Genomic DNA, 10,062 nt, shown 5'->3' with positions numbered 1-10,062 from the left:
TCTTACAGTTGCATTTAAATTTTTCAGTGTTGAAGGGATAAATTTTTGTTATGTTATAGTAGAATTGGATTACTTATCTGTGTTCATGTCTTGTATATCAGAAGAATATTTCATTTCTTTTCCACATAAAGTGAAGAAGAGATTGCATCCATTTCTATTCTCAATATAAATAATACTGTGATGAATATTTTTGTATACACTTTTATGTGAAAGAGTGAAAGATTTTCTCATTAGGGAATTCAAACTAGAGGTCTAGTGATTGTTGTGACTAAATTTCCTTTAACATTCCCTTAAACTATTATAATTACCATCACACATACATGATAATAAAAACACAAACTAAACACACTGAAAAATGCATTGTGGAACAGGCTTAATTAGAGTGCAACGTCAGTGATTATTCCATCGCAAGTAAATTTATCTACTTCATTAGATTTGATTAAAATGATAGTCACTGTCTAGAAAGTGAATATTAAGTTCTCCTAAAATTTTAGTAGTTGCTCTTGAGATTAAAATATATACTCATAACTTTGTGCAAACTTTTAGCATTAATAATATTGTATTCCATTTAAAATGTGGAAGCTTTGCAACCATACAGGTTCATATAATTCCCTCATCCTTTATTGTTATATATGTACACGTACATATGTTACATAACTTTCAAAACAAAGTTATGATTTTGCTTTAAATAGTCATATGTATTGTATAGAATGCATCAGAGAATGCAGTCTGAAATAATTGCCTTTTCTACTGTTGTCTATTCCTTCTAAGAGGCCCATGCTTACCTCTTGTATTGTTTCCCATTAATCTAAAACCTTTTAGCATGTCTCATACTACAGGTTTGCATATGACAAATGGTCACGTTTTAAAAATTCAAAATGTCTTCACTTTGCTTTTTTCTTTGAGATATAGTTTTTCAAGCTATACAAGTTGAATTTGCTGTGTGCTAGTGTCTCATGCCTTTAATCCTAACAACTTGGGAGGCTGAGATTGGAGGATCAGGGTTCAAGGCCAGCCTGACCCAATAGTTCATGAGGACTGCATCTCTAAAAGAAGAAGAGCAAACTGGACCAGAGGTGTGGTTTTAGAGAGAGAAGCTGCCCTGAGTTCAAACTCAATTCCACCAAGAAAAATTGTATTTTTATTTCCAACTTTTAGAAGTAAAATTTTGTGATTTTATTTTTTCTTCAAAACATTGAATATGCCACTCCAATATTTTCTGTTATGCATTCCCATTTGTTCATCCTTTCTCTTATTTGCTGATCCATTAGAGGTCTATTTATGAAGTCATTGATTATGCCTATATGCTTCAATATATTTCCACTACTTCCTGAAATTGTTTCAAAATTTCAGGCCTTATCTTAAAGTACTTAATCTACTCTGACTTGATATTTGTACGGGTGAGGGACATAGATTTAGTTTCAGTTTTCTGTTCTCAGATATTCAGCTTTCACAGGAACATTTACTGAATAGGCCGTTTCTCCATCATATATTTTGGGCCCCTTTGTCAAAAATCAGGTGGGCATAGATGTGGATTCTTATCTGGGTCTTCTATTCTGCTCCATTGGTGTTCATGTCTGTTTTTGTGCCAGTGCTATGTTGTTTTGAAGCGATGGCTCTGTAGTGTAGTTTGAAGTCAGGGAATGTGACACCTCCAGTGCTGCTCTGTTTGCCTTGACTATTCAAGGTCTTTTGTGCTTCCACCTGAATTTTCGGGTTTATTTTTCAATCTTGGTGATGAATGTCAATGGAATTTTGATGGGGATTGCATTGAACATGTAGATTGCTTTGGTAATATAGCCATTTCCACAATATTGATTCTACCAATCAATGTTGTATGAGATCTTTCCATCTTCTGTAGTCTTACTGATTTCTTTTATTAATAGTTTATAGTTTTCATTGTGGAGATCTTTGACTTACTTTATTAAGTTTATCCTCAGGTATTTTAATTTTTGAGGCTATTGTAAATGGAATTGTTTTCTTATATTTTTTCTCAGACTGTTTATCATTGGTATATAGCAAGGTTCCTTCTTTTGGTAAACTGATTTTTATCCTGCTACTTTGCTGAGTGTTTATGATGCCTAAGAGTTTTTTGGTGTAGTTTTCCTTGTTTTTTAAATATAAGATTACATCACTTGCAAATAGGGATAGTTTGAGTCTTCATTTCCTATTTCAAATCCTTGTTCCTGTCTCATTGCTCTGGGTAGGTATTCCAGGACTGTGTTGAAAAAGAGTGGACAGAGTGGACACCCTTATTTCATTTCTGACTTTATAGTAGTTTCAATTTTTTCCCATTTACGGTGATGCAGTCAATAGCCTTTTCATATATAGTCTTTATCATGTTGAGGAACAGTCTATTCCTAGTTTCATCAGAATACTTATTGTGAAAGGATGTTGAATTTTGTTCAGTTTTTTCCTACATATTAAGATGATCATGTGCCTTTTTCTTTGCTTCTGTTAATTTGCTGTATGCATTTAATGTTTTGTATGTGTTGAACTATCGCTTCATTCTAGGGAAAAAACCCACATGATCATGTGTATGATCTTTATAATATGTTGTTGAATTTGGTTTGCCAGTTGTTCAGTTCTGGGAGGTTTGGCTCTATGCAGGGTGCCTTTTGGTGTTAGATTGTAAGAAATGCTGGGCCTGGGTTGCCTTGTTCTTTTGGGTGTTTGGGTGGTTACATTGTTCTGAGGGTGTTTCTTTGTAGCTCTTCCAGTCCTTGGGTCCACACCAGCTTAGTTTCTTCTTACCAGTGATCAGAGAACTGCTATGGTTGCTTCTTGTAACCTTCAGGTTGAAGACTAGGGACAAACATGTTTCTACCTTTTTTTCCAAGTATGTACAATATTTATTGTCAAGTGTATATCAATATTTATTATGAAAACTTTAATTTTTAATGGTCATTAGATTGAATTTTGCCTTTATTCTTCCATTCCTTCTTTTTAAAAAACATTTCATTAGCATATATTTGATGTACAGGGCATTTCAATGTGGGATTTCCATATATGCTTGTGATGGACCTTGGTTAAAGTCACCCGTCCATCATTCTTGCTAATCCCCCCTCCCTACATTCTTAAAACAATTTCATCAGATTTTATTGTTCTGTTTTCAAACAAAAATGCAAAATACAGTGACCAAATTCACATTCATTCATTGTCTCCACTGACCATCTTCTCTCTCACTAGTACCCATCTTTGAACAGGACCTGTTTTACATTCCTGTCCTTCATTTTTTGGTGTATATTCTTTGTTTGAAAGGGTTTCACCATGGTATTTCACCCATGAATATATTGTACTTTAATCAGATTAATCCTTTCTATTGCTTTGTCTTTCCCTATCCCTCCTATGCCCCATTATTCAGATGGTTTTAGGGCCTTCGTTATACATGCAATTTGTTTCAGTGCTATTCACCATCATTTTCTTTTCCTTTCCCACCTCCCATAATCTCCTCAAAGAGTCTCATGTTACAAACAAGCTATAAATATATATGTGTGTATAATATATATGATCATATATTTATTTGTATACACATTTATCTCTTAGGTTTAGATTCCAATATGAGGAAACTAGTGACCTTTGTCTATCTGAACCTTGCTTAGCTTAATATGATGATCCCCAGTTCCATCCATTTAACTGCAAATTACATTATTTAATTCTTCTTTATGAAGAATTCCATTCTTTATATGAATGTCATGGGAATTTTAATGAGGATTGAATTGAGCATATAGATTGATTTTGATAGTATAGCTGTTTTCAGAATATTAATTCTGCCAATTCATGAGCAGCTTCCAGATTGGAAGTTGCTGAATTGTTCTGCCCTTCCCACTGCTGCAATTTCCCAGCAGTGGCTAAAAGTTATGTCCTATCCAAGGTAAGAGGTCTAACTTGTCTCAGAGGGGGTTGTATAAGGCTGTGCCCATTGATTTCTGTTTTTATGCTGGATTCTCCACAAATTAAGAGTCAGAGCATGGGTTGCTCTGAAGATGCTGTGCCATGTGGTCTCCTGTCAGACAAGCCCACAGTCCCATTTTTCTGCTTTGCCTACAGTTACCAGTACACTTGTGGGTTATTGATGGATTCAAAACTACTTTGCTTCTGGTACTTACTATCTTAGAAGTTATGCAGGGAATTAGGTGAGTGAATTGCTGTTTATTCTTGCAATCTGTGAGGAATATGGTGAGTTATGTTACTCCACTGTTATCTTGCCATCATCAAAAGTCACTTTTTTAAAAAATTGGGGTACTAACTTTTGAATTCAGGGTCTCACATTTGCTAGGTAGGTGTTCTACCAATTGAGCCTCTCCACCAGCCCTCATGCTCTGGCCCATAACTTGAGCCTATTTACCAACCATTCTACCCCTTGAAGTACACTCTCAGCACTCTGTGGCTTCAGGAATGAACTGGAAGACTAGGGTCTGTTGTAAACAAGGCAAGAAGCTGTAATGAATGAATATGTGGAGAGAAAGTAAAAAGACTCCTCAGCAGGCAGAAAGAGATGCCAGTTTTAGAGTATTCTTTGTTCAGAAGCCATGAAAAGCTGAGAAAATATTCCAGACAATATGATTATCTCTTTTGGAATGACTATGCTTTTTGCTTCTTCCAAATTTAAGTATGTTTTATTTCTTCATTAGTTATCTCTACAAATGTATAGTGAGAAAGATTGTAATTTTGTTTACTTTTGTAGGCTACTTGTAAACTTTCATTGTTCCTTGAGATTTAAATCCTTGCAGAGAGGAATCTACTGTAAAATTTGGATTATTTTTGAGAATTACATGAACTGTTGATGAACAGTTAAAAGGCTAATGATGGTCACTAATTGAGCTTACAAAATTTTATATATGCCTATGAAGAGTGATAAATATAATTTTATTCCCAACTCCTTGTGGCTGTGTAAGGGCTTTGATTTAAATTATAGGTGAAATAAATTATTTGATTATGATTGATGAACATGGATGGCATTAGTATGTGTGTATACAGAATTCATATTTCTAGATAGCTTGAAATTGAATGTCTTTATCTTTTTGGGAATGAAATACTATAATATGTACTTTTTGTTTTATATTTATTTTAATCTTTTTTCACTTATAGTTTGTGTGAGTTTTAAATGCCCTACTATCATAGTAGTAATATATGTATTATATTTCTACATAATTTTTGGCACTGGCAGGGTTCTATAAAATGAAAATAAGTTGAAAATAGTGCTTTACATAGTAGAGGATTTTCAAAGTACAGTTTTAAAAATGGTGCCTAATGGAGGAGTTTACCTCAAATAATTCACAAAATCTTTCAGTTACATGAACAGAGGTCAAATGTTCAAAATATTCATGTTTGGATAAGTTTGAAGAACACACTTGATGTTGGGAAGTATACAAAGAAATCTGACTGCATAGGAAAAATTGATTCTGGAATACAATAGAACACATGCATGTCTGAATTGATAGGGCAATATTGGTGGTTGTATTTCTTATGGTTTCTAACTTGAACAGTAAGAGCAGTGTCCTCTCTCCACCATACTGCTTAAATTTTTTTTCTTGCTATATTGTTTTTTTGCTAGCATATTTGACAATATACTTCTACTTATATTTCTTGTGGTTGTCTGCCTGCTCCCAGATGAAATGTAAATCCATGTCCACAGGTCCCTCCATCTGCTTTGCTTGTTAATATGTACTGAATAACTATAACAGTGCCTGAATAAAGTGACAATAAGATAAATATTAGTTGAATGGCCAAGAACAGAGTCCTGGATTGTACTCCAAATTTTGGTTTTTAATGACTCTTATTAGCAATTATTGCTGACCTATTCTTCAGTTAACATTAAGAGGTTAGGGCATTTTCTGTTCTCTTTCTCAGCATAAGTGAAAACTAAATTTAGAGATAATTGTTTAATCTGTTATGTTAACTAGAATATACTCTTAAAACCACACTTTTTTATTCAAAAGATACTACTTTTTTGACTTAATACAATTAAATGTGATGAATGATTCTGAGACTTTGATTCCAAAATAATTTTTAAAGTGTTGAGTGGAATATGCTTTTCAATGAGAACTCATACATAGCATTCATTGAAGGATCTACCCCAAATTAGCTGCACCTGATTCCTTCATACTCATATGGTATGCAAGTGCAAATCTGTTTTCTACTTGTTTTTGCATTACTCTCTAAATGTCATCTATTGCTTCATTTTATTTTCTTGTACTTACTATTCAAACAGGTTGTGATTGTGGAAAAGATTTCTAAGTGGCAGAGGCAAACGTGGTTACATACTATAAATTTTCTACATATCTTAGAAAGGAGTCATTCTGCTGTTGAGGTTTAATTTTCAAGATATTAGAAAGCTTTTATGGGTAGTAAAGGAGATAGAGTTTGGAGGATCACAATCTGAAATTTACCTGGGCAAAAGCAGGAAAAACAAAGTATCTGAAAAACAAACTAAAAAAAAAAGCAAAAAAGGCTCAAGTGGTAGAAGATTTTCCTAGCAAGCAAGAGGCCCAGAGTTCAATCTCCATTATTGCCTCCCATTTCTTCCAAAAAGCTTTTTAGTTTCAGGAGTCATTAAATAGGAATGTTATTGTAGTGTAAGTTTCTAAAATGTTTTTACTTAAGTTTTAATTATCTGATCATTTGCTGAGAGCAAGATGTGAAGAAATACTCAGGAGTGTATTCGGAAGAAAGGTGCATTGATAGTGACAAAATACCTGAGGTAATCAATTTATGGAGGAAGGTGTATTTTGGCTCATGCTTTCAGTCAATGGTCACATGGCCCTATTGCTTTGGATTTGTGGCTATTTAAGTGTTCATGGTAGGAACACTTAGCAGAGGACAACTATTCACCTCATGGCAGAGAGAGTGTGGGGTGACCAGGTCTTAATATCCCCTCAAAGGGACAGAACCACACATTATTTTTTGGTTCCCTAACTACCTTCCACTAGGCCTCACCTCCTAAACTTTCTACCATCTCCTAATAGTGCCAAATTCTGGGGACCAAGCTTCAAAAATGGGCCAAATTATAACAAAAGGAGTTAAAAAAACTCTTAGAGAAAGTAGACAAAAGTTGAAAGAAAACACTGTTTATAGATCCTTTTTTTAAAATTAGGACTATGTCTGTAAAGAAATGGCTTTGCACTGTACATCTTAATAAAGTACTGAAAAAGACAAGTGACTTACCACTTGTTATAGGGCAATATAAATTCTTTTTTTCTGGTATATTGTATATTCTCACAGAGATTTTTGAATGTACTCATTTCAGTTTTCCTTAAGCAATGACATTTTCAATGATTTCTGGTACAAAGCCAATGAAATACAGGAAAACAAAGTTCATATCCATTGTACAAAAAATTACTTTATTTCTTCCTCTCTTGGACTTTACCATCATATTTTTACTGATCTAGTCTCAAGTTACTGCATGTCTTTGACTGTTCTGTCTACCACATACATTCCCTCCAAGAGACAAAACCCTTTGATTTACTCATGTGCCCCATCTTCTTTGCTTCCTTCCTCTTGCCAGAGCTCTCAATTATAATTTTAGTGTCATAATGGTATTTTAACTTGTTTTTCACCCCTCATTTTTCTATCAACCCCACACTTCCTCAACCAGATTAATACTGTTTTACAATTCTTGCTGTATTGTTTTCTTATGACAAAATGAGCTGTTTTTTCTTGTCTCATAGGATAAGCAGAACCTCTCCAAATTGACATATATTATCCCCCACAATTCAAAAACAATCCTGACCCGTGTTTTCCCTATTGTTGCCATACAATATCCTCTGTAGCATATTAATGAGGTATCAAATGTCTTTAAAAATGAACATTTCTTATAAATTTATAATAAATCCTTCTTTTTAAACAATGTCTAGTCCAAACTTGATTATCTACTGATTCCTTTGAATGCTACATATATTAACATCTCAGTTTCTTTTGTTCAAGATGTAGGCTTAGCCTACATTGTAAAAATGATTGTAGAAGAAGTGGAAGATATGCTATCTTCCTGTTTTGGTCTATCAGTAGTCTTCTAAACCTTCAAAACTCTATCTCAAAGGTCCCACAATGGTGCCACTTTGGACAATCTTCCTTTTCTCAAGTCCTAATGCTTCCTGGCTCTTTGACATAAGTATAGTTATTTGCATATTTACCTAATACTCTCTCAAACTTCAGAACAACCGCCGGAAGATACATTTTTCTTACCTCTCTTTTAGTTCTTACAGTGCCAATATGTATGGGTTACCTAACTATGAGATCAATGAATTTGTAGGGTTAGTTTGTTTCACTGTTGACAGCACTGCTATTATTCTTACAGGACCATTTCTTCAAGTGTAATCATATAGTTATCCATATCTCAAGTAGTAAAAACACTATGTCTTTCTTATTATTGCTTATGTTTTCTCTTCAACAAAATTAGGAAAAGGGCAGAACAGATTCTGCCTGGAAATGTGGAAGGTGGGGGGAGAAATGGCCCAAAGAATGTATGCACATATGAATAAATGAATGAAGAAAAAAAGAAGAAGAAGAAAGAAAACCATGGAAGAAGAATGAAGACTCACTCTGGTTAGAAAAGAAGCGATAGATATATTCTTCTCAAATATTCTGTCTTACTACCTCTTGCAACACCATTACACACCTGTGGCTTGCTCAATTTTGTCTGAAAATTACAACATCCAGTTTCCATGTCACAGTCAAGGACTATCACCTCCTCAGTAGTTTACTTGAAGTCTTAAATTTTTGCTTGGAATCAACACTTTGTAAAACAAAATGTGTGAAACGCAAGTAGGGTAATGTTGAACTTATATTTTGTACAATGACACTGTCCTTCATTGGAAAATTTCACTCCTGATAAATACCATCATCTCTGTTGGAAATAGCTAGAAATTGATGGGAAGAAAACTAAGTAAGAAACATAATAGAATAACATGTATTCAACATAAATAACTTAGAAATAATGAATATACATGTTTCTCCCATACTCTTCTGCCTTTTAAAAGAAAAAGATGAAATCTGAGTGAGGGCATTGATGCTTTGCATGCATTCAAGAGGAAAGAGATGGGGGATAGTTTGGTTTGGGGTAGGGCATTCTGATGTGTATGAAAGTTGTGGGTCTGCACAGTTAGAGACAGAAGCAAGACTCAGATCAACATATCCCTTCTCGTGTAGAAAAGAGATTGGTTAATGCTGGAAAATGTTCCTATTGATCGGGGAAAGTTTTATCTTTATTATTTCTTGAAAAAGAGGTAGAAAGTTGCTTTGAATCATGACCTGCAGAAGTCCCAAGTTCTGCTTGTGCTGAGACTATGGCACCTCAATTGATGGAGGCAAGAATATTCCTAAAACAAACAAAAATTTCAGGAAAACAGAAGACGGAAGTGAAAGGAAAACTGTAGATGCTATTTGCTTTCAGAGCTAATAATTAATGTAGATATAGTTTTTCACCAAGTTCACTATGCTAACTGCATCTTATCATTCAATTCTATCTTTTTATTCCTTTTCTTTCATCTTATCTTTCTCTCCTCTCCTATGCCTCTTTATAGCTTTGGCTTTATTCCACCCCTTCATCTTTTTATTTAATATCTATCAGGATGTAGAATGGATGTTTCCCATTGTGTACTGTCTAGAAATCCCAGCAGAATCCATGACTGTCCTTCAAAACCCCCCTGGGAATCCTACCACCTTCTAAGGACTGGGCCTTTACATCAACACTCATCCTGGCTTGTTTAAAGTGTGGTGAACAAGCTGAGCCACCCTCATTCAATCAATTTTATCTAGACTGAACAGTGAACATTAGATATTTTTAGGGATTGGATGTGGGAGTTACCATTTAGTGGTCTAGTAGAGGATACCTGTAAGGCTGCTTCTCTAAGATAATTGTTGATAGAGATAATTACTCATGGGATTCAAAAGAAGGGAAGAATGGTGTCTCATTCCTGAGGTGATTGTCTGCTAATGAACTCTATTTTCTGATTCTCTCTATGTTAATGTGAATAGGAGAAGAGATTTGTAAGATCCAAGAGAGGGCTCAGCAGTGATTTGGGTTTATTGCTACTCTATTGCTTAGAGTGGTTATGATGGATG

Source organism: Castor canadensis, chromosome 8, assembly GCF_047511655.1.
Source record: "Castor canadensis chromosome 8, mCasCan1.hap1v2, whole genome shotgun sequence".
Taxonomy (NCBI): Eukaryota; Metazoa; Chordata; class Mammalia; order Rodentia; family Castoridae; genus Castor; species Castor canadensis.
This window is presented reverse-complemented; position numbering follows the sequence as displayed.